The sequence below is a fragment of the Trachypithecus francoisi genome, unplaced genomic scaffold, assembly GCF_009764315.1.
Source record: "Trachypithecus francoisi isolate TF-2019V2 unplaced genomic scaffold, Tfra_2.0 Contig00586, whole genome shotgun sequence".
Taxonomy (NCBI): Eukaryota; Metazoa; Chordata; class Mammalia; order Primates; family Cercopithecidae; genus Trachypithecus; species Trachypithecus francoisi.
Window position 1 is genome coordinate 5,398,497 of NW_022680749.1, and position 23,317 is coordinate 5,421,813.

General features: G+C 44.6%; 1 protein-coding gene, 2 long non-coding RNA genes and 1 pseudogene across 8 annotated transcripts in view; 1 reads left to right on the forward strand and 3 right to left on the reverse strand.

Annotated features, from left to right (window-relative positions):
• Nucleotides 1-5,219, reverse strand: part of SGMS1 (sphingomyelin synthase 1) — a 310,369-nt gene extending 305,150 nt beyond the window's left edge. For 2 of the 4 annotated variants that reach the window (XM_033215440.1, XM_033215398.1), the window contains exon 1: nucleotides 3,392-3,682. The gene's annotated coding sequence lies outside the window, so the exon portion shown is untranslated. Of the gene's footprint in view, nucleotides 1-2,823; nucleotides 3,101-3,391; nucleotides 3,683-4,379 lie in introns of those variants that run through there. The other 2 variants (XM_033215416.1, XM_033215407.1) reach the window with 2 other exon arrangements.
• LOC117086004 lies at nucleotides 3,719-5,964 on the forward strand. The gene is made up of 2 exons (XR_004438172.1): nucleotides 3,719-3,808; nucleotides 4,184-5,964. It is a non-coding gene; the product is annotated as an uncharacterized LOC117086004 (long non-coding RNA).
• Nucleotides 5,965-8,740: 2,776 nt separating this feature from the next.
• Nucleotides 8,741-10,892, reverse strand: LOC117086009 (annotated as a pseudogene).
• Nucleotides 10,893-21,907: 11,015 nt separating this feature from the next.
• LOC117086023 overlaps nucleotides 21,908-23,317 on the reverse strand; it is a 106,803-nt gene continuing 105,393 nt past the window's right edge. For all 3 annotated transcript variants that reach the window (XR_004438178.1, XR_004438180.1, XR_004438177.1), the window contains one exon: nucleotides 21,908-21,968. This is a non-coding gene — a long non-coding RNA (uncharacterized LOC117086023). The remainder of the gene's footprint in view (nucleotides 21,969-23,317) is intronic.

The window sequence follows — 23,317 nt, forward strand, 5'->3', positions numbered from 1 at the left end:
CCTTTAATAGGAAAGCCAAAAATCTTGAAGACCAGGATGTCATAAAAGTTCTTCCAGAAGAGACTGTTATGGCTATAGCTACCATCCAAAAAAGGCAAAGCCATCTATAACATGTTATACCCTCACAAGGACACAAGGGCCACAGCTCTTTCCAAGAGCCACTGAATAGTTTGCCATATGAAGTGGTGGGAAAGTGTATGTGGCAATCAAAAAATAAAAATCACCACTGATCAAATTTGTGTGAGAAAATGCAACAGATTCTTCTGACAGGATTGCTCTAAAAAGCAAGCTCATGCCAAGGAAGTATATCTTTAGGGGAAGAAGAAATACCTAAACAATTGGAGGAAGGAACAGATAGTGATGGTAAAGGGCAGAATGAACTGGCAGCACACTCATGCCTCCCTCCTAAAGACCAGGGCATTGATCCCTGTGTGCAAACAATCCAGAACTTTTATTCCCAAAATACTCTTTCAGCTTTTCTATAACAGCACTTTTCAGAGTTTTCCTGAAATGTTATGTATAAAATGAAGTTTTGTAAGTTAAAGCACATTTGACATGCAACAGGAGCACTTTTTAGTTAAAAAAAAAAAAAAATTCTGCCAGGTGCAGTGGCGCACACCTGTAATTCCAGCACTTTGAGAGGCCAAGGCGGTAGGATCACTTGAGCCCAGGAGTTTGGGACCAGCCTGGGCAACACAGCAAAACCCTATGTCTACAAAAAGTAGCTGGGCTTGATCGTGCGTGCCTGTAGTCCCAGCTACTTGAGAAGCTGAGGTAAGAGAATCACCTGAGCCTGGAGAGTTCAGAGCTGCGGTGAGCCCAGATTGTACCACTGCACTCCATCCTGGGTGACAGAACAAAACCCTGTCTCAAAAGAAAAACAAACAAAACTGATGGCTATACTTAGGAGTCAAGAATTCATTTGGTTTTCATGACATATGTTAACAAAGCACACCATTTTTCCAGCTGAAATGCAGGATCTGCCACAAGTCTGAAAATTAACAAATTTAACCAGAAAAGTAATAGAATCAAGTTTTCAAGCTAAAATTGAATGTCTATGGTCCACACAGGCAATCATGTCTTATGAAAACATAAACATTCTTTAAATGTCAATGTGCAAAGGCATTGATGCATATATTTTATTCTAACCATATTAATACAGACTTAAAAATAGTTGATGAACATGGTGAATACTGGTAAACTCTTCTGTTATGAAGAATTTTTAAAATTTCAGCTGCAGAGGCATGTATTGAGTACTAAGACATTGTGCAAGATGCTAGAAATCCTCCAATGAGTAAGATACTGGTTTAATAACCGTGTCCCTCTGATGTCAATTTAATACATCTCTGGAGTTAATGTCTTTTATTAAAAAGTTTCCAGATATTTCAAATAGCTCACTATCATCACCAAAGAATTGCAGATATATATCATATTAATTTACTAAAAACATAAATTTCTATTCTGTGAAGCAGAAATTGAAGGAAAGGCCATTTCACTGCTTTACATATCACTATCACTTTCTGCAGAATAACTACTTAAACTGCATGGCGGCAGTGGCCACCCCCCTGCTACCCAGCAGGTCACAGAGATGGAGAGACTCAAAAACATGCTATATATTGCTGTATATTTTAAGAGGCGCAGTAAGGAAACTCGAAAAACCAGGGCCTCCAGAGCTAAACAGGAAGCAAGATAAGGCAAGTGAGCTGCCACAGGCAGAAGGCAGCTCCTGGAGGTTCCCCCAAAGCTGGCGCCTCCGACAGCAGGCACAGGCTGCTGCTTGCTCGCTTGCTTGCTTCTTTGCTTGGCCACGGCATGTCTTCAGAGCTGGAAAGCTGCCACCTGCTGAATCACCAAACATCCCTGGGCTTCCCTTGGAGCACTGACCAGACAGGCACCCATCCCCCGCTGCCTCAGCCCGTGGACATTTCACACCCCGACCAATGAAACGCCCCGCCCTCTCCCCTTCTGCACAGGCCAGAAGAGCCACCAACCCCGTTCCATCTGGGCAGCTCTAGGCAACTCCCATCGCGTTCCTACGTCACCAGTCCCACTCCTCTCCTTCGGCCCACTCAGTACCCCCTGAATGTTCAACCCCCAGTGCCAGGAAGCGTGGGGAGTTCACAGTACAGCACATCAGACATTCGCCACTTCCACATCCAGGAAACCAACCAGAAACATCCCCAAACCTGAAAGCAAAATAACCTGTCCAAACAGCTTTAAAGGTCCAGGAAGGTAAATGTCAAGTGAGCTAAAATAGTCGACAGGCCCCAGAACATAGAAAATAAACTTCCCTTTCAGAAAGCAGCCTTCACTTGGTTTCGCAAGCGTGTACCGCTGAAATCTGCACTGTTTGAAGGTGAAAAGAAACATCTGAGAAGCACCCGCCTGGATTCTCTTCGCTCCCTCCGGCCATGACAACCCTCCTCCCGATTTCTACTTCGCGGCACCAAAGAGGAAAGCAGCATTCACCAGAACCCTCCTGGCTGAATCCGTTAGCTGGACTATGGCACTCTACCCGGCCCACGGGAGGATGCCACAAGCCCGAGTTCGGGTTAAGACGGTGGGAGAGGCAGCCGCTGCTCCCGCTGTTTTGCCCTTGACACGTCGCTGGGAGATAGCGCAGACCCCCTCTCTCACGGAAAAGCCGTGTCCTGGAGAGACTGTCCAGTTCTGGGCTGCGCCGATGCCCCTCCAGGCCTTGCCCCTAAACGTCCCCGCCCAGCGGGGGCAGCCCTGCGGGGTCTCCGAGCCGCCCGCGGGCCTAGGGGGCTGTTATGTGGCCTGGGGAGAAGGGGCCCGCTCCTCGGGGAGGGGGAGTCCCACCTGTTTCGTCGTCAGGGGGCATCGAGGGGCCACTGTGGGGGAATCCCGAAACAGTGGGCGCCTGGCCGGCTGCGATCTGGCCCGAAGGTACCAACTGTCACACCGCCACCTAAGCTGTGGGGGTGGGGCCGTGATTGGAGCCGGCCCCTGGGGGGGTCTCCGGACCCCCGGTGGGCCACTGCCCAAAGGCTCCTCGCCTCCCGATCGCCCCAATCCCACACTAGGCAGCCTTCCAGCCCGCACGCAGTAGCTCTTAAAAGATGCCCACTGACGCCTCCTCCTTCCTCCCCGCCCCAACTTAGCCGGGGAGCCCCGTCGGCGGCCCGCCCCCTCCGAGCCCGGATCCCGGCCGCCGGACCTCCCTGCTGTGCCCACCCCCGGGGAGCAGCAGCTCTGGGGGAGTGCCCGCCAGGTACGCGCGCGGCACCGCGCGGGCTGCGCTCACGCCCCCTCGCCCCAGGGCAGCCTGCCCGCCGCTCCCCGGCATAAGGCCGGACCCGCGAGACAGGTGTCCGACCGGCCCCCGCGATCGCGAGGCCGGCTCTCTGTCCCGTCCCCCACGACTCACTTGCACTGGAGTCGCGGCAGCAGCCGGAATTCCGCTCGCGGAGCCCCCCGCCGCGGAATGAAATCCGGGGCAGGGCAGCGTCGGGGCTCCGCACCCCAATCGCGCTCTCCGACCGGCTCCCTAGGCGCCAGGGGAGAGCAGTCTGCCCTAGCTGGTCCTTCTCACTCCCGACCTGTCCGCCGCCCGCCGCCCGCCGCCGCTGCCCCGCTGGTGCGAACGCTTCCGACTTGCCACCGCGAGCCTCCCGGGCTGCCGAGCATGCCCAGTCCGCGGCCCAAGCCGGCCCCGGCTTCCCGCGCCACGCGACTCCGCTCCTCCGGGTGTTCGCGGCGGCCGGGGGGGCGGGACGGCCGGGCGGGGTCCGCAGGGGGATCCTCCCAGGACCGAGCTGGACCCCCGAACCAAGGGACAGTTGCCGTTTGGACCCCTTGAATTTTACTTTCAAATAATGGGAAACGGAGAAGGCGGGCGCTTTCCCCAGCGTTTTTAGGGGCCCACTAAGTAAGACCAGGCGGGAGCCAGGTTTTACAATCAGGGACGGTAAATCCCTTGGGGCAGGGCCGGAGACGGGAGCTGCTAGAGCTGGTCACAAAAGCAGGGTACGCAAACTCAGCTTGCTGGAAGCCAGGCACGAGTTTGCGAACTACTCCTGGATTCCCTTTCCCACCTAGCCCAAGAGCTGCGACACTTGGAATTAACGCCTAATGGATCATTCATAGGAAACGACCGACCAGACTATCAGGCCCATTTTCAAACCTCTAACCATAGACTCTCATCTTTCTCCCACAACAGAAAATAAAGCCTCGGGCGACGCCTGAGAGTGTAAGGGAGGCGCAAGAGCTCTAACCGCCAGAGGTGAAAACTCCAGCTGCGTCAGAGCCGCCCCGCCCCGCTTGGGCCCCACCTCCCGCCGCCCCTCCGAGCTGCGGCGAAAACCTGGAGTGCGGCGAGGCCGGGGCCGGAGCCCGCGCATGCCCAGTAGCCCCACCTGGTGCGGGTCGCGCGAAGGTTTTCCTCTGCTCACCGAGCGGAGCCTCAGCGGCCAAGTTAGGGTGGACAGCGGGTAGAGCTGGCCTTCCCGCCCCGACGCCCGCCCTGCCTGGCCGGCCCGCGCCGCACCTCGGTGGCCTAGAGGTAGCCCGAGGCCGTCCCTCCCGCGGGGTCGGGGACTTGGCGAGCGGGGGAGGGGGCGCGCGACGGGCCCGGCGTGACACGTGACTGTCCGCGGCGCTCCGGGCAGCCATCTTCCGCCCGGCCATCGGGCCGCGGGCGCTCGGAACCGACCCGGGAGCTGCCGGGACGAGAGCGAATGCCGTCCTCCCCCGCCACGCCCTCCCGTCGGGCTCCGGGTGCCGGGCTCTGGCCTCCGCTCGGCACTTGCCTCCGCCTCGCCTTGGGGTACGGGAGTCCTGCACCGACTCCTGGCTTGCCCAGAGGACCGGTTCTCGCCCGGGCCAGAAGCAAACTGGGGCGAAATTGAGACAGCAAAACTCCGGTGGCGCAGGACCCCAGCTTTTCCCCAGAGGCGGAAGTTGGCGAGGGAGTCTTCTTCCGTTATCCAGCGAGAGCGCTGCTCGGGCTGCCTCCCGCTTCTAACCTAATCCCTGCAGAAGAGTGATGTACCGGCAGGGACGTTGGACAGAGGCCGTGCTCTTCCCTGCGGCGCATACCCCGCGGCCCCTGCTGGTGGGCAGCTGCGATGGTGCTGATGTTCATAGTGAACATTTATTGAGGGCCTGCCTCGAGTCCCTTGGGTTTCCTGGTGTCTCGGGACCTGCCGCGTCACTGTCACCCTAGAATTTGTTAGAAATGCACGTTTTCGGCCCCACATAGACCTACAGAACCAGCAGCTGCGGGTGGGGTCCTGCAATCTGATTAACAAAGCCCTCCAGGTAGTTGTCATGGACGCCTCTATATTTCAGCTAAGCAGTCCATTTTAATAAGCTGGGCAGTGAAAATTTCCATAGTTTTCCCCAAAGCACAGTGAGGAGTTAGGGATTCAAAAAGAAGCAATCTGCCCCAATGCAGGCGTTTTATTGCACCCTCCACTCCTGGCTCCTCTGGCTTTTTAGCCTTTAAGACGCAGTACTGCTCTTCTCAGGAAAATTAGGAAGGGACATTTGTCACATACGTTTGTCAAGTACGGCTTTAAAATAACTGAAATTCAGTTCAACTGCATGTTTTGAGTATCTACTGGGGGAAAGGCTCTGAAGTATAGTAGCCCTACTGGTTATTTTTGTCAGTTTGCACCTAAAAGGTGAAAGGAAGGCTTGCTTTCTTGTGATGTAAATTTTTTCAAACTAAGCGAGTGCCAGAAAACTGCTGGCTGATTTCTCTCCCGTGTTGGTTTCTCTCCCGTGCTATCCAGAACGTGCTGTAAGCTTTGAACTTCCTGAAACTCAAGTAAGCATCTGGTCTTTGATGTACTTTAAAATGCACCCCACCCCCTGCATGCAAGATAACTAAATTTTTCAAAATATTAATACTTCTTGAATGTAAATGGTGTGTCTAGGGTACTGGCATAATTTTTTTTTTTCTAATTTTCCGTTTGTTTGAAATGTTTCATAATAAAATCCTTTTAAATTTTTTTTCATGAGTAATTTTAGGAGGATATATGTAGCACATGGAAAAAAAGCAGGGCATAGAAGTATTTCCACTTTAATTTCAGTTTCATAAAATAATTCAGAGAGGAAAAAGTCATAAATACACCATACATAAAAATAAAAGCATAAATAAATACAGAAAGAAATCTAAAAAGAAATCACCATAGCAGTAAAAGTAAATTCTGAGTGAAGTGACTTTAAGAGAGTTAGAGTTGCCCCTCCTTGAAATTATATTTAGTTATGGTCCGTAAGTCACTATTATTTGTAACCAAAAAAAATTTTTTTTAATAAAAATAATTCTCCCTCTTCAGTCCATCCAATCCTAAAGAATTTTTATCAGTGCCCTTTTTTTTTCTTCAGAGTCTCTCTGTCACCCAGGCTGGAGTACAGTGGCACCATCACAGCTCCCTGCAGGCTAGACTTCTACAGCTCCAGTGATCCTCCACCCTCAGCCTCCTGAGTATCTGAGACCACGGGTGCAAGGCAACATGCCCGGCTAAATTTTGTATTTTGGGCAGAGGGGGTTTCATCATGTTGCCCAAGCTGGTCTTGAACCCCTGAGCTCAAGTAATCCGCTGACGTCGGCTTCCCAAAGTGCTGAGACTATAAGCATGTGCCTGGCCTACCAGTGTATTTCTTAGGAAAATTTTAATAAACATCATATTGTTGGATTGCAAAATTTTTGGATTCTCAAATACACAGAATATCATGAATTAGGTTGCTGTCAAGACAACTAGGAAACAAAAATGAATCACCTCCAAGTCACAATCTGTCGTTAGAAATCATGTTAAAAATAATACTAAGAGCAAATACTGAGGCAAATGCTTCACTTGCCCGAACAGCTATTCTGAAGTAAGTGGTTTGGTTCCAAATGAATGACTTTTCTACCTTTAGAAGGTAAACTACCTGATTTAAAATGTGGTTTTATTCAGTGGACCTTTCAGCAGTAGCCATCGCTCACCATTGAGAAGGCGGGCCTCTCCCACCAACTTAATTTTTGTAGGTCTATCTTTCACCCTCTAGCATACGTCTTACTAAGGCATCTGAAGTACTTGCTACTTCGTACTCATGGGATCCAATGATGATCACATAATGTCATCAATAGAGTGGGCCAGTGTGATGTTTTGTGGAATGTCGGAACAGTCAAGATCACTTCAGACTATTATGGCAGTGAGCAGGAAAACTAATGGAGCCCGTATCAACACTGGGAAGACATACTGTTGGCCCTGTTGGGTAACAGCAAATCACTTCTGATGGACCTTGGAAATTAGTATGGAGGAAAAGGCATTAGCAAGGTAAATAAGTGCATACCAAATGTCAGATCTTCCCCAGCTGCATACCAATGTGTTAATCGGTGCCAATAAAGGTACTACTTCTGGGAGAGCAGCTGAAATTGGAGTCCCCATCTGATTACATTTATGACATTCCATAGTCATTCTTCAAGATTCATCTGTCTTCTGCACAGCCTAAACTGGTGAATTAAATAGGAGATGTTATAGGTATCACTACCAACAACCTGTAGTCAAAGTTCAAATAGTGCTCTGGAAGCAAGGAGGCTTTTGTTTCTATCCATGGAAATTTGTCTCAATGGGATCCAGAGCCACGTAACCTAAGGAACAGGAGCAAGACCTTAGGAGCCCCCGCTTAGCCCTTTAAACTCTTCTGGCCAACCTGGGTTCCAAACCAAGGCTAACCAAAAAAACTAGCCAAAGACAACAGAGGTCATTCCAAGTATTTGCCCCGAGGCTTAGATCTGATAATACTCAACGTTCTGTGCTCATTCCTATGTTCCTGGCTAGGATTCCTGGCTTCAGTAACTGCTTGGCTTCTCCTCTTCATCGACAAAAAATTGGAATTTATTTGAAGATACCAGGGTAGAACAGAGATGCAGCTGAGGCTCAGGATGAGATGGGAACCAGGAACTGGAGTATTGAAAGGAACCCAGAAAGTCTCCCTCTGCCTCCTCTGCATTTCTATTTATTCTCTCCCTGTGCTTTCTGGCTTTTTGCCTTCAGTTCCATGAAATGACCACTTGAGAGCTCCCAAGTTGTTAATCTCTTCCGGAGAGTAGCAAGAACAACCCTACCTATATTCATTAACCCTCTTGTCTAGTTGAATGCTATTCCCCCAGATTCCCACTGGTCACTTAATCTTACTAATATTTCAAGGTCCATCTCCAATTTCACCTTTTTTTTTGTATACAAATGATCATAACAGCTTTATTTATAACAGCCCCAAACTGGAAACAACCCAAGTGTCCATCAGTAGGTCAATGAATCTATTCAATGAAGTAGTACTCAGCAATGAAAAACACAAAAACGAAAACTCTTGACACATGCTACCACGTGAATGAATCTCAAAATAATTATACTGAGTAAAATAAGGCTGACCAAAAAACATACATATTGTATGATTCAATTTGCATAGAATTCTAGGACAGGCAAACTAATATTAGAGCAAAAGGGCACTTGGGGATGATGGGTCTGATTCTCACCTTGATCGTGGTGACAGTTTTACACAGGGTATACATATGCCAACACACTGTACACTTTAGATATGTGCAGTTTATCGGGTGTCAAGTATACCTCGGTAAAGCTAAAATTAAAATATTAATGGGCTCCACATTCTGGAGACACTGGCAGTAGAACTATTATTTTCACCTTGAAATATTTGGCAAAAGTGTTTTGAACTTTATCTTCACAGTTGTAGCAAGGAAACCAAAAGGTATAAACATTCACTGATGGAAAAACAATGTCATAAAGTCATCCCAGTACCTGTGGGGAGTTGGATACCAAAATCCTCAGATGGTCAAGTCCTTGGTTTAAAAAAAGGTACAGTATTTGCATATAACCTACCCATATCCTCCTGTATACTTTAAATCATCACTAGATTACTTATATGACCCAATACAATGTAATTGCTGTGGGAATAGTTGTTATACTGTATTCCGTAGAGAATAATAAGAAAAAAAGTATACATGTTTGGTACAGATGCAATTTTTTCTTAAATATTTTTGATCTGTACTTGGTTGATGTGGAACCCACAAATACAGCAGCAAGCTGACTGTATATACTAAGAAAAATTACAAAGTGAAAATGAGGAATCTCATTTGGTAAATGAAGCCAAATCTAACATATTTCTCAACAATGAATAAAACCACTTGAGAGTCATATTTGGCGTCTGACAGCCGTCTCTTTCCTGCATATTGCTGTGGTTTACAACAGTGGTGCCCTTGGGTTTAGAAACCTGAACTATGGTCTTCAGTTGTTCCCCAAGCTCCTCTATCAGAGGCCCAGACACTCCAAGAGGCAAGTAACTTTCCTTGACTGGTATCAGACTCCTGGATGGCTGTGTTTGTGCATATTCCACCATCAACAATAAGAAGGGCACCACTTTCTTCAAGAAAGGGACCTTGCAAAGAACTGACTGTCTCAGATGGACTATCTTTGAGTTCATCTTGTTCTGAATCTGAGTCTGAGTCTTCGTTTCCAGATGTCACAGTGCTGTCTGAGTCCTCTGAATCACTTGCCTCAGAGCTAGAGCAAAGTTTCTGCTGCCCAGAAACTGACTGGGCTGCTTTTAATGCAGATTCTTCCTCCTGGACAAGAAGTGCTGCTGCTTCTAGTTCTTCCAGTTCTAACCCCAACTGGGCCTTTGTAAGGGAGACTTCCTTTAAGGCTTCTGCAAGAGCTGCCAACGTTTTGGATTTGACTTTCTGAATCCACACACAGTAGTCTGAGATGTAGAGATCATTCAGTATATATGCTGGGTCGTTTTCCTGAAAAATTTTGTGAATATCCAGGAGACACTTTAAAACTGCACTTTTACCTAGTTGCAATATCTTTATAGTCTCTCCGCAGGCGTTCATCGCCAGTTTGAAATGGCGATAGAGTGGGTAACACAACATCCTTCTTCCAAAAGACACCATGATATCATGAACATTAGTCCAAGTCTCCAACCAGCATAGTGTTGGACTCAGTTTCCTGATATTCCATGCAGATTCAACATCCTTCTCTCTTTCAGTGACATGGGTTTCTTAGCAATATTCCAGAAGGATATCAATCAAACTGTAGTACACTTGACGACAAGCTCTCTTGTCTAACAGATAAGATTTATTGACAAATTCTTGTAGCTGATATTTCTCTTCTTCAGAAAAAGACACTAATGCAGCATGATTTTCTTGCTTCTGACTCTTTTCCAAAAAGGCTGTCGTTTTTTAATATGTTAGTCCACCAAGAATTATACTTCAAAATCTGTTCAACTGCTTCATCTTCAAACAAGTCAGCTAGATAATGATCAGGATCAAACTTGGCCAGCTCAGCTGCCAGGTGCTTCTGTTTTCGTTCAGCTGCAGGGGTGAAATCTGGATCCTTAATAATGTCATTCAATTCATCCTGTAACCACTGAAACACCCCTGATCATAAGTTTCTGAACCCATAGTGGCACTGCGGATTCAAAGCACTTTCTGATACCTCTTCATAGGTGTCTGCTCAATTTCCCAATCAAACTCTTCATCGTCAACTACTTCCTCAGGAATCTCAAAGCACCTATTTCTTCCACAGGTGGTTTTGTGAGTGCGGATTTTCCTGGTGCCAGAAGAGCAACACATGTTCAGCCCTTCAAAATGCTGGCCAGGGGTTTCTTTGGGCAGGTGAATGGTAAAAATTCCTTTATCTGCATCATAGGACCCTTGCTGACTTCCATTTTCTGCAATTCTTCCAGGAGGGGTTAATTTGAGAAAGTACCGCTTGGCATAGTAGAACTAGAAGTCAGACCCCTCGAAGTAGACGTTGAACTCAGAGATCCGGGCGTAGGGCATGCAGACTGCGATGGTCAGGAAGTCTGGCTCCTGGCTGAGGAAGTCGAACGCCAGGGTCAGCATCGCCACACTGGACTCAAGGGCCAGCGCGGCTCGCCCTCACTGCCGCGGAGGTCCCGCCATGCAACTCTCTCCACTTTCACCCTTTTAAAATAAAAGATGTCTGGGCCAGGCGCAGTGGCTCATGCCTGTAATCCCAACACTTTGGGAGGCAGAGGCGGGTGGATGCTGACCTGAGGTCAGGAGTTCAAGACCAGCCCCACCAACATGGTGAAACCCCCTACTCTACTAAAAATACAAATATCAGCCGGGCGTGGTGGTGGGCGCCTGTAATCCCAGCTACTCAGAAGGCTGAGGCAGGAGAATCCCTTGAACCCAGGAGGCAGAGGTTGCAATGAGCTGAGATCACGCCACTGCACTCCAGCCTGGGCGACAGAATGAGACTCTGCCTCAAAAAAATTTTTAAAAGTCTGCCTTCCAGGACACAGAAACCTCCTATACACACATTTTGGCACTTGATTATATTATGTCTTTTACAGTTCTCTGCATGTTTCTTGCACATAAGTCTTGATTCTTTGATAACATATTAAATTTCTATCAAGGATATATATTTAGTTTTCATCTTTTAGAGACCTAACATAGGACTTGGCAGCAAGTCGCCCGTAGTAAACAGTTATTGAACCGTAATGTATGATTTTCTTTTCTACTTTTCACTGGTATGTTTTTGTTTAAAAAGGGTAAACCACCAGGAATGGAAATGTCCTTGCTATGTTATCCTTCTTCTCTAATTAGCAACCACCCTTCACAATCTGCCTCATTACATTTAAAAAGGATTTTCAAATTAGACGTTTATGCCCGGGCATTAACTAGGGACCGATGAATCAGTGCCATCAGCAGAACACTGCCCTGGCTGGCAGACATGGTACCATTGTCAAGACTTGTAATTTACTCCTGGCTTTTCAAATAGTCAATGTGTAACTCCAGGCAAGATTTAATTATTTCCTAGTAAAATGGGAATAATATAACCCACCCCCACTTTGCTTCCCATGGGTATCATGAGAATTAATTAGTTCTTTAATAAGAATATATGTCTATAAAATGTTTTATAGTTCATTAGAGGTATACATAAATGAAAATGTAAGATATTGTTCAATGTATTATGAATGTTCATTGTTGCTGTATTTAGTACAAAGTACATGTATTATATCAACAGTGGTAGTACACAAAATAACGAATACGTGTTGGGTCAGCACCTCCTTCCAATTACCATTTGCAAAAAAGTCCTGGATGGCCAGAACTAATTGGAAGGTTGAGACAAAAAATATATCTCCCACACTAAAGAAGGGGAGATTGATATAGTGCACTCACCTAAATTTCGTAGTTCCTGCATGAACTCCTCAAAAGCTTCAAATCTAGGCCAGACTACAGGAAGAACAGCAGCAACTGAAGACTGGTACCTTTTCTGGAACCTCAGCAGCACCTTCCTTGTTTCGTAAGATTTCGAAGAAGCATATCAAAATTCTTCCACCCATTCCTTCACAGTATAATAGGAGAAACCATCTTTCCTCCGTTGACACCTGGAAGAATGAGAGACCAACGCACTCCAGGACACGGCCAAAAAAATTCAACAAAAGATTTGCTAAATCCTCTGCACTATGATCTAGACCAGGATTTCTCAACCTCAGCTCTGTGGACATTTGGGCCAGATAATTCTTTGTTGCCAGAGGCCGTCCTGTACGTCATCAGGCGTTTAGCAGCATTCCTGGCCTCAAACAAATAGATGCCAGTAGCACCTCCCCCACCCACTTGTGACAGCCAAAGATATCTCCAGACATTGCCAAATGTCCCCTGGTATGGGGGAATCATCCTCAGTTGAGAATCACTGGTTTAGACAATGATCAAAGTGGGATAACTAAATCAAAAGACACTGCAATCTTAAGTTGATCAAGCATTCTTCTTTGAAATCACTCAGCACTTTCATATATTGCATTTATATCTTAGGTATTCATATTCTATCAATTCAGCCAATGTTTGTTGAGTTCTCAATGTTCAAGGTACAAGATCGAGTAAGTAATTCTGTGTATCCATAAAACAGAAATGGATATGGTATGTTCCGGTTCTCCACAGCAGGCATTTATGTTATTCCCATCCCAATGTTTATCCCCATTCAGGGTTGTCAAATATTGTACGGGACATACTTATGCTACAAAATTATTATTTATCTGAAACTGAAATTTAACTGGATTTCCTGTGTGCGTGGCGTGCATGTGTATGTTTGTTTTCCTAAATCTGACAACCCAACCCTGATAGCCTCAAGGTTTTTTCCCGTCCACAAACTTTATAACTTGACTTCATTAAAAATAATAAAGAGGAGTTATTGCAAAAGCCTTAAAAAAAATGCTGTTAGAATGAGTAGCACAACTACATTTGAGGATACATTTTCTTTGAAAGATGTTTATTTTCCTACTGAAAATGTTGGTAAACTCCTTAGAACTCATTCAAAGCCTGATAGAATTCATTGCCTGATTTATTTAAAAACACTTCTGGATGCTCACAGACTATTTATCATTTACACAGCAAATGATGTTCTTCTAGTATTCTTGTTGGGTGAGTTAGCACTGTGGAAAGACATGGAGGAGAATCAGACACAAACTTCTTATAACCTCATAAACAGGAAGAAAGGGAGCAGAAGCATAGACTGGGTTTACTTTCGCTCAACTTACCTCCCCAATTATCCAGGTATGGTCCTCAGATGAGGAATATCATGTGACCTGGGAACTTACTAGAAATGCACATCCTTGGGACCCACCCTGGACCTACTGAATCAGAAACTCTAGGAGTGGGTCCTAGCAACCAGTGTTTGCACAGGTCTTCCAGGTGATTCTGCTGCATATTCGAGTTTGAGAACCACTGTTTTAGAGCCCTGGTTCTTGACCCTGGCAACAAGGGAAAACACCTGGGGAGCTTTAAAAGTACTGATGCATGGGGTCCATACAAAGGGAGTCTGACATAATTGCTATGGGGTGCAGCCCAGGCATAAACATTTTTAAAAACTCCCCAGCCCGAATAACGGCTCTACAGAATTTTTTATCAAATGCCAAAGGAAAGAGAAGTTCCTTATATTGCAACTATAGTGCTTTCTACTCTGGCCCTAATCAACCTTGCATAAAGGCAGAATGGACAGACATTACATGTTTTAATTTGAAAACTACCAAAAGACCAGCCATTAAACTAGATATATGGGCTCTTCCTCAAATCCCTAAATCCACTCCTTAGGGCCTACTATAGTCAGTGTCGTATAATAGAAAAGTAGCTTACTGTCCACCAGACCCTGTCCAAATGTTTGATAACCTATTGGGGCCTCATTTTCTCGTGTCTACACTGGGGATGATATTAACTCTTCACAGGATTTGGGGAATTATAAAGAAAGACCATGTAGGTAAAGGCAGGAAGACCAATAATCAATTATCACTTCAGAACCTGAAGGGACTTTGCACCATTGAAGTGAGGCAGAGGAGGGAGAAATTTCGAAGGACAAATTTACAAATTTCAATTTGTTTCTATAATAACTACTTGCATTATTTTCTCTTTGAATTGCTTCACTTTTGTACATTTTTGTCCCCACTCCCACCCATCCCATTATTTTCCTGTTTTCACTCGTAACTTGGTGACCCATCTGTGATTTTGGCCAAGCTGTTTTAATGGCACTGAACATGGTAGTTTTAAAGAGTGTGGTAGTAGTTACACACAGCTCAATAACTCCTGGGGCTACAACAAGGTTAATGCGACAGTTTTTGTTTTTTAAAAAACATGCCTGTCTGACAAGTCAATCATTTTAAGCCCCTTGCTCACCTCTGGATGGTTGTTAAAGACTTCCTTGTGAGCTAAAAGCTCTCACCGTTAAGGGGTTTCCTGGCCTGGCTGTATGCATTAAATGGAACAGTTCTCTACGTGGCTTCTTACTACAGACGCTTTGAGATATATGGACACTGACGTTACCTGCTGCAACAGGAGATGTTGGTCCTCTCCCAGGGTACTGCTGAGACCTAAGGGCTTAAATGCTCACCAAGTGACCTTGGAGGGCTAGTCATGGTGGGCATCTAGCAGCTGGGAAACAGCACTGGAGAACCTCATAGGAAAACCTAGCAGGCAAAAATGAAAGAACCCATAAGGGCCGTTGGCATGAGCCCTAGCTAAAGTCCACTGGGTTAGCTCTCAAAGAAAACTGCAAGACTGAAGCATAAATTCCTTCATCATGAACCAGAAGTCATGGAGTGAGCCAGGGGCAAGAAACAGAAAGATCAAGAGGTAGAACTGCAGGGATAAAGGTGCCAAGAAAAACAGTGAGAGCAACACTCAGGGAACCAGAGACAGGAGCACAGCTGGGGACTGGGAGGAGAAACCACCACAGCTGGAGGGAAAAGTGGCCAGGCCAGAAAAGCCTCATGGAATCCTGGTTAACTGAATGTTTCTATTGACTGAGGCCACTGCTTAAGCCCTGTATTCTTTCTTATTTCAATCCCCATCGTTAGAAAAATAGTCCTAAAATGGATTCATACCCTTTCCTATCCTGCAGGATCTTAAACATCACTATCTTTTCCTGCAGTAGTTAAAAGCATGGGCTTTGGAATCAGAAACTGGGCACAAATCTGTGCCCTGCTACTTATTAGCTGTGTGACATCAGTCAAATGAGTAAACCTCCTGGAGCCTTAGTTTCCTTGCCTATAAAATGTGAATAACAATACCAACTTATTTTCAGGTTGTGAGCATTTCTCCATAATAATCCACATAAAGCACTTACTAGAGCACTTGGCACACTGTGTGAGCATGTAATGTCAGCTGTCATTCCAAGACAACATGTTGGAATAATCTATTTTTCCATACCTATATATCTCATTTTCCTTCTTCTCCCTCAAACCTGTCCCCACTCCAGCAGATGTTTTGGCCTGTGTCCCTAGCCTCCAGTGAGAGCAGAAAGCCTGTTAGATTTCCTGCCTTTGTTTCCCAAAGTTTGAGCCCCAAGAAACTGGGACAAGATATTTTCCTGAGATAAGATATCTCAGGAAGGGGAATGAGTGGAGCTTCTTTCACCCCACACTAGAAGGCCATTCTGTTTGGAAAAAGGAGAGGGAAGGGAAAGAAAAGGGTGCATACCAGCTTTCCAGTATCAACGTCAGGGAGAAAGCAAGGCCAGAGAGCAGGTGTAACTAACTATAAGCAGCCTAATAAAGGTTCCCAAGCCCAAACCATGAATCCAAATGGCAGAGCTGCCAGACACGAAAGGCCTTGCTGCCCTTCCACCCCACAATACTTCACCTGTGGAAGCCTTGACAATTCCAGGGAGTATTTGCAAAACCCTGCCCCCACCCAAAATTTTTTAAATACTGTATATGAGTGAGTAAAATGATGCCAAGACTTTTAAAAGGATAAGCTTACCATCAGATAGGTAGAATAAGTAGTAGTGGCAGTGGTGGTGGTAGTGGTATAGAGATAAAAATTAAGTGGAGTTACTGAAATATATAGTTATATTTCCCACACTCTGGTGTTTGTGGATTTGTGGGCTGAGATTCTTATCACATTCCAGAACTTGCAATGTCTCAAGGTAATTGTTTGAAATATTAATTGTTGTACTCACACTGCAAATGTTGATATAGATGCTGGGGTGGAGGTGGGGCAATAGGCCATAATACGCCCAAAAATACCTTGAAATTTGCTGAATTTCTTTCTTTTTGCATAATCTTATTCACACGTTAACATTATATGGACCACTCTGGCTCCATGAGCAGCACAAGAGAGACTTTCTGCAAATGTGATTATTAGATCAAAAGTTAGGAGCTTTTTTTGCCCCCGGCTTTTCTCCTCTCCTAAAATCTTTTTTTTTTTTTCATTTCTTTGTCAGTGTCTTTAATTTTTTTAGTTGCATTTAAAAGGCTTTCTATTATTTCTGCATGAGTAAGAGTATGTGTCATGTCAGCCTCCTTGTCAGCTTCTGTTTCACTTTCATTAAATTTGTTGATTGAGTGTGAAGAAGGAGGCACTGTCATCATTTCCAGATTTCGTACTTGTGGGTTAGATCTCTCTCGGAGCAATGCTGTGATCCCTACTGCAATTTTGTGATGGAGCCCTGGAGAGACCGGGATGAAACTGGGGAAGGCTCCTTATCCCTTTCATGGGTTCAGGGAGGCAGAAAGAGAGGGGAGGAGGATATTTCTGTTTCACTCTATTCATTCATTCATTTGCTTCACAAATACTGAGCACCTCCTGGGTGACAGATACTGATTTGGGTGCTGGAAATATGCTGGAAAGCATAAACAGCCCTGGTGCCTGCCCTCACAGAGCCTATGGTCTGGTGGTGAGGCAGATTTAATCAGATAAACACATTAATGAATGTATAGTTGCACCAACAGATCCTCATTTAATTGAGCTGGACTAGGACCTAGGCATCAGTATTTTTTAAATAAGTTTCATAGGTAACTCTGCCAAGTCTGGGAATCACTGGGCTAGACCATGCAAGTTCTAATCATATAGGCTCTAATCAAGCATTGTTAAACATTTTGATTTTATCTTTCAAGCTGTGGTGAAAATGTTACTGAAGAGAGGTGATATAGTAAGACATTCAGGGTTTTTTAATTTAAGCTTTTTTATTTTGAAATAATTGTAGACTTATATGCAGTTGTAAGAAATAATGCAGGGGAATCCCATGTATCCTTTACCCAGTTTTCCCCAAAGGTAACATCTTGCAAAACTATGATACAACATCACAACCAGGATATTGTCCTTGGTGCAGTCAAGATAAAGCATTTTCAACACCACATGAATCCCTCCTGTTGTCCCTGGATAGCCCTCCCCACTTTACTCCTGGTGACCACTAATATGTTCTCCATTTCTATAATCTTGTCTTTTCAACAGTTATATAAATGGAATCATATAGTATAGAACCTCATGGGATTGGCTGTTTTCTCTCAGCATAATTTTCTGTACATTCATTCAGGTTGTTTCACTTGTCAATAGTTTGTTCCTTTTTAGGGGGCTGAGTAGCGGTGTGCCATGTATGGGGGTGCCACTGTTTGTTTAACCATTCACATGTTGAAGGACATCTGGCTCAGCTCCGATGTCCAGAGATTTTAAATAGAGCTGCTATAAACATTTGTTTATAGGTTTTTGTGTGAACATGAAGTTTGTTTCTCTGGGATACATGCCCAAGGGTGCAATTGCTGAGTTATATGGTAGCTGCATGTAGAAACCATCATGCATAAAGAAACTGTCAAACTATTTCCAGAGTATCTGCACCATTTTACAGTCTCAACAGTAATGTACCAGTGATCTAGTTTCTCCTCATTCTCATCAGAATTTAATGTTGCCACTGTTTTTTATTTCAGCCATTCAGATAGGTATGTAGTAATAGCTTGTTGTGGTTTTGCTTTGAGTTTCTCTAATGGCCAACGAAGCTGAACATCTTTTCGTGTGCTTAGTTGCCATCTGTATATTATCTTTGATGAAGTGTCTCTTCGGGTCTTTTGCCTATTTTCTAATTGGATTATTAGACTTAATGTTGAGTTTTGAGAGTTTACTTTCTTGTTCCAAATACTAGTCCTTTTTGTCAAATACGGGGTTTGCAATTCTTTTCCCACTCTCCAATTTGTTTTTTATCCTGTTAACAGGGCCTTTCACAGAGCAAAGTTTTTTAATTGTGATGCAGTCTAATTTATCAGCTTTTCCTTTTATGAACCATATTTTTGGTGTCAAGTCTAAGTCGTCTTTGCTGAGTCCTACCTCATGAAGATTTTTTCTTACTAAAAGTTTGATAGTTTTAATGTTTTCTATTTAAGTCTGTGAGTTATTTTGAGTTAATTTTTGCATAAGGTATAAATCTTAGGTTGAGGCTCACTTTTTAACTTTAAGGATTGCTCAGCACCATTTATTGAAAAGTTATCTTCCTCCATTGAATTTCTTTTACACCTGTGTCAAAACAGCAGTTGCATATATATGTGTGTATCAGTTTCTGGGTTTCCTGTTTTGTTCCATGGATCTGTGTGTCTATTCCTCTGCCAATACCATATAGTTTTGACTATAGAAGCTGTATGATAAGTCTTGAAACCCTTGAAACCAAGTAAGACTGGTTCCTTTCACATTAGTCTTCCTTTTCAAAGTTGTTTTAGCTATTCTATCTCCTCTGCCTTTCTATATACATTGTAGACTAGTGTTGTCTAGATCTATTTTTAAAACTTGCTGGAATTTTTTTAAGAGACAGAGTCTTGCACTGTTGTGTTGAGGGAAGTCAGGGACCCCGAACAGAGGGACCAGCTGAAGCCATGGCAGAAGAACATAAATTGTGAAGATTTCATGGACGTTTATTAGTTCCCCAAATTAATACTTTTATAATTTCTTACGCCTGTCTTTACTGTAATCTCTGAACATAAATTATGAAGATTTCATGGACACTTATCACTTCCCCAGTGAATATCCTTATGATTTCCTATGCCTGTCTTTAATCTCTAATCCCGTCATCTTCTTTGTAAGCTGAGGAGGATGAATGTTGCCTCAGGACCCTGTGATTGTATCAACTGCACAAATTGTTTGTAGCGCATGTGTGTTTGAATATGAAATCTGGGCATCTTTTAAAAAGAACAGGATAACAGCGATGTTCAGGGAACAAGAGAGGTAACTTTGAACTGGCTGCCAGTGAGCCGGATGGAACAGAGCTATATTCCTCCCCTTTCATAAGCAAATAGGAGAAATATCGCTGAATTCTTTTTCTCAGCAAGGAACATCCCTGAGAAAGAGAATGTGCCCTGAAGGTAGGCCTATAGACGGCCCCTTTTTAAGGCGCCCCGTCTTTTATGGTCGAAGCCGAAGGGATGAAATAAGCCCCGGTCTCCTAAAGTGCTCCCAGGCTTATTAGGACGAAAATTCCCACCTAATAAATTGTGGTCAGACAGGTTACCAGCTCTCAAACCCTGTTTCCTGATAAGATGTTATCAATGACAATGCTTGCGGAAACTTCATCAGCAATTCTAATTTCACCTCATCTGGTGGTCCTGTGACTCGCCTTGCCTCCATTTGCTTTGTGATATTTTATTACCTTGTGAAGTATATGATCTCTGTGACCCACACCCTATTCGTGCACTCCCTCCCCTTTGGAAAATCGCTAATAAAAACTTGCTAGTTTTACGGCTCGGGGAACATCACGGATCCTGCCGACATGTGATGTCTCCCCTGGACACCCAGCTTTAAATTTCTCTCTCTTGTGTTCTTTCCCTTTATTTCTCAACCCAGCCGAGACACTTGGGAAATACAAAAGAACCCATGTTAAACATCAGGAGCAGGTTCTCCCGATACTGTTGGCCAGGTTGGAGTGCAGGGGTATGATCATAGCTCACTACAGCACCAAACTCCTGGGCTCTAGCAATCTTCCCGCCTCAGCCTCTCCCAAATAGCTAGAACTACATGCAACTGCCACTACAATGGTATTTAAAAGTAAAGTTAAAAAAATTTTTTTGAGATAAGATCTCACGCTGTTGGCTAGGCTGGTCTTGAACACCTAGCCTCAAGCAATCCTCTTGCCTCCCAAAGCACTGGAATTGCAAGCGTGAGCTACCAGGCCCAACCAGTGTAATGTTATGTGTACAGTTTTTTATAGCTATTCTATATTATGTTGAGGAAATTCCCCTCTATTCCCATTTTTCTGATAGTTTTTTTTTTTTTTTTTTGAGACGGAGTCTCGCGCTGTCACCCAGGCTGGAGTGCTGTGGCCGGATCTCAGCTCACTGCAAGCTCCGCCTCCCGGGTTGACGCCATTCTCCTGCCTCAGCCTCCCGAGTAGCTGGGACTACAGGGGCCGCCACCTCGCCCGGCTAGTTTTTTGTAGTTTTTAGTAGAGACGGGGTTTCACCGTGTTAGTCAGGATGGTCTCGATCTCCTGACCTCGTGATCCGCCCGTCTCGGCCTCCCAAAGTGCTAGGATTACAGGCTTGAGCCACCACACCCGGCCCTGATAGTTTTTAAGATCATTCATGGGTGTCGAAGTTTGTCAGAGTCTTCCTGTATCCGTTGATTGTTATGATCGAGGATTTTTTCTTTAGCCTGTTAATACAATGGATGAAATAGCTTCATTTTCAACTACTGAGCCAGCCTGAAATAAACCTCACTTGGTCATGATATATTATTATATATGTTGCTGAATTCTATTTGCTCTTTTACTGGTCTTTTGGGTGGAGACAGTAGGCTTTTGTTGGGGCTTTACTTGTATGTGCACATTGTTATTTCTGGGTTGTCAGCCTCTTTCTCTCCAAGTCTGGGATATATAGGACAAAAACATAATCTAAGGAGCCCACCACCTTGTTACACTTTGAGTCCCTAGATCCCTAGGTGGTCTGGCTTCTTTTTTTCACCTTTGAAAATCTTCTTTTGTTTGTTTTATATATAACATTGAGAGTTTTTGGTTGTTCTTAGTGGCAGAAGTACAGAAAGATACTCCATCTTCCCAAAAATAGTTCAGATTATGTTTTGAAAGGCACTGAAGGCAGGCCAGAGAAGACACGTAAAAGGCTACTGCACTGGTCCAGGTGAGGGGAATTAGTCTTAATAGGAGGCTGTTTCTTCCACCATTTTCTCCCCACATTCCACTGCCCCATTTGCACAGAGGTGGGGTTCTACTACCCCAGTAGAGCAGCAAGAGAGAAGGAGCAGGCAATCTCTTGGAGCATTACACCATGATAAAAGGGCACCAATACCCTCCAGATGCTAGCTGTTTCTGTCGTGCACGTCCCGTGAAGAGACCACCAAACAGGCTTTGTGTGAGCAATAAAGCTTTTTATTTCACCTGGGTGCAGGCGGGCTGAATCCGAAAAGAGAGTCAGCGAAGGGAGATAAGGGTGGGGCCGTTTTATAGGATTTGGGTAGGTAAAGGAAAATTACAGTCAAAGGGGGGTTGTTCTCTGGCGGGCAGGAGTGGGGGTCACAAGGTGCTCAGTGGGGGAGCTTTTTGAGCCAAGATGAGCCAGGAAAAGGAATTTCACAAGATAATATCATCACTTAAGGCAAGGACCGGCCATTTTCACTTCTTTTGTGGTAGAATGTCATCGGTTAAGGCAAGGCAGGGCATTTGCACTTCTTTTGTGACTCTTCAGTTACTTCAGGCCATCTGGGGGTATACCTGCAAGTCACAGGGGATGCCATGGCTTGGCTTGGGCTCAGAGGCCTAACAGTTTCTTTCTAGAACTTTTAGACATTCTCCTTCAGCAGAAGAAATAAGTCACTCCTGAAAGCATCCTAACAATGTGCATTTCTCCAAAGTTTCCTTAACACTTCACATTTAACATGACTTCAGGTATAAGCAACATTAAACAAGTCATATCTTATGTTACAACTTGAGTGAAACTTTAATGATGGCTGAATTTGCTAATTTGCTCCTGTCTAATGTATTTCCTGTTTATAATCCCTTTTGGCTAACAGCACTAATCAACAGAAAACCTGACAGACACAATGACAATAGTAATTCTGGACAGAGATAGTTTTATTATCTACAGATGAATCCATGTTTCTAAAACATTATTTACTATAATGTAAAATATGGGCTGGGCGTGGTGGCTCCACCTGTAATCTCAGCACTTTGGGAGACTGAGGCAGGCAGATCACCTGAGGTCAGGAGTTCAAGACTAGCCTGGCCAACATGGTGAAACCCCATCTCTACTAAAAATATAAAAATTAGCCGAGTGCAGTGGTGCATGATTGTAATCCTAGCTACTTGGGAGGCTGAGGTAGGAGGATCGCTTGAACCTGGGAGGCAGAGGTTACAGTGAGCTGAGATCACATCACTGGACTCCAACCTGGGCAACAGAATGAGGCTTTATCTCAAAAAATAAAATAAAATGTGGTAGATAAAGGTCATAATTTCTATGCACCAAAGCTTTTATAAGAGGCCTGTATTTCAGCAATAAACCTGTCCCTATTCTGTTCAAATTCAAGGGCACTTGAGTCACTTTAGATGATGTCACCTCCAATGCGAAGGAATCACAGTATAGACATTTTTTCTTACTATATTTGCAAAATAAACTTCACAAAATTGTCTCGCAACCTTGTGACCACTTGTTTTCTTTTCTTGAACATAATAATCCTTTTAACACTTTAAGATTGCCATTTTCAAGAAAATAGTTATAATTTACATAATTGAATTTTATTTGTTTTTAAAAAATGGACTGCACTTCAGGATGAACAGTTGACCAAAGAAGGGCCCCTTTGCCATGTCTCTGAAAACATCTCCTATGAATACAGCCATTCCTAATGCTCCAATATCAGTGTCTCTATAATACACTGTGTAAAGGTGCCTCTTGGCACCAGCATAAGAGGAGATGGGAAGTCCTTTCTGAACCCTGACATCAACCAACTTGGAGACGGGCATTTTTCGCCTGTGCATCTCCTTGCTTTGCCATTTGGCATCCAGTCATTCAAAAACATCCATTGACCATCTACTCCTGACATAATTCAAGATGTGATCCTTGTAGT